The sequence below is a fragment of the Colossoma macropomum genome, unplaced genomic scaffold (assembly GCF_904425465.1).
Source record: "Colossoma macropomum unplaced genomic scaffold, Colossoma_macropomum, whole genome shotgun sequence".
In the NCBI taxonomy this organism is placed as follows: Eukaryota; Metazoa; Chordata; class Actinopteri; order Characiformes; family Serrasalmidae; genus Colossoma; species Colossoma macropomum.
In genome coordinates this window covers 27,577,566-27,579,751 of record NW_023494800.1, presented here as the reverse complement: position 1 = coordinate 27,579,751, position 2,186 = coordinate 27,577,566, and positions in this window count along the sequence as shown.

Genomic DNA, 2,186 nt, shown 5'->3' with positions numbered 1-2,186 from the left:
ATCTAGTTTGCCACAACATGTATAGTGTGCAAAAGTCAGAGACCACTCACATTTATTTAATTTCCAGTCAGAATGGCCATTACGTTTTCAGTGTCAGAAAAGAGGCAAGAAACATTTTAACAAAAAATTACACAGAAACCTAAACAACTAATAATCTTATTTATCAGTATTTAGCGTGGCTGTCCTTTACCCTTAGTAGAACTTCCCTTCTTTTTGAGAGACTTGCTTTCTGTTTTTCAATTCTGCAGGAGTATTTTTCCATACCTCCAACATTCAGTCTCAGTTTCTGTGTTCTAGAGCAAATTTTCTTCTTGTTGTCTGTTTCCTTTTCTCAGTAACAGCATCTTGACAGCTACACATCCTTTCAGACCAATAATCGAACAGTTTTCTTCTCACACTGGAGGGTTAAACAGAAACACCTGATGGTGACAGTTTTGGTGGCCCACTGGGTTTTCCATTGTTGTGACGACTCCTATTTTCTCTATATCTTTAATAGGTTTTTGACCTTTAGTTTTGGTTTTATCCTTATTTTGTGTATTTTGCCTTGCAACTTCCTTATGCAAGTGGAATATGTCATCTCTCTTATCTTCCTTATCCATTGTAGATGCACATGAGAAAGAGATCTTTAGGCAGCTGTGGTGTGATTGGGTAGTTGCTTGTGTGAATGTTATTGTCTCTATGAAGAGGAACATTATTGCTGCATCCAAAACCACATGCTACCATATTAATTAGTATGTCAAAACTACACCACCATTAAAAGTCCATTCATTAGTATAGTAAGCATAGTGTAGTAGTATGTGTTTGGATGCAGCATATGTCAGTAAGAGCCTTGGGAACAGCTTATGTTGGGAGGACACTCGCTGGTTTTAACACTTGTGTGGTGTTCATGTTTTTGTTACTTAGTGGTCTGGTGGACGCACCGCATTATTGTTTTTTTTTTTTAAATCAATACAGCCATAACAATTATATAAAAATACCAGATGTTTAAAATATCACAAATGGCCAGTGTAGGGTTCTCCTTTTGCAATTGTAGCTAGTCAGCAGCCTGTTCATGTTGTCCACCCTCACGCACACACACACACATATATATATACGAACACATACACACACAGACACACACACACACACTAACAGCAGTGCATGTAGTAGGAAAACATAGTGAAGGGACACAGCACCTCTACACTTTTATTCTCTGTGGATTTTATTCCCTAACACCACATGTGTAATATAAATGTGTAGAAAATGAAAATGTGTTTTTATATGTTCGTCACAAAAAATGAACAAAGGCCATAGAATCTGAGGTTGAAATAGTAAAAAATCACCTATTTTTTCTTTTGGTAAGCATTGAAAACCGGTCATACAGACCTGAACACCACACAAGCGTTAAGAATGGAAGGACGGAAGATTTAAAGCGGCAGTAGAGGGTACAAAAGAGTGGACAAATCAAATACTTTAGTTGTTGAGGCTTTTGTGCTGTTTTCAGTTAAATATTTCCTGGTTTTCTGGGGGGGCCTGAAAAAATGAATGACTTGAACATAAAGGCTGTTTCAACTGGGAATTAAATAAACATAAGGAGGTCTCTGACTTTTGCACAGTACTGTACATATTGTCAACATTTTTAAATGATTTGATTATATTGGTTTTATATACTAAATACAAAATATGAGAGATATGAGTATATAGTTTTAAATAGGGTGCCCTGGTGCGTATACCAAGAGGTGTCCCAGTTTATTTTAGTGAGACAGGTGGTGGTCCTGCTTGGGGGATTGTGGAAGCAGGAGAATTTTGAAACTTAATTTAAAAAGGATAAATGATTTTTTCGTGCAGCATATTATCAGAAGAATTATATGGGGAAAAAATCCAAACAATAAGGAACAATGTGAATGAACTGAAAATTAAAACAGCAGAGTTTTTCCTAAGTGCCTTCTTAATGTATTCTGAATACATTATCTTATTATATATTATTACAGAATACGTTTCTGACAGTATATTTAGTATTCAGCCATCACTACTTTTTTGGAAGTACTTTCCCAGATCGGTAAAGTACTAAATGAGCTTTCTGTCTTACTTTCTGCTATAGTGTCTGTATGAGTACGTGGGCGACTGAAAACTACATTTCCAAGGGTTCCAGCGCAACGTACGTCGCGTCTCCCGCGTCCTCTATGACGCATGACGCATGTCTCCGA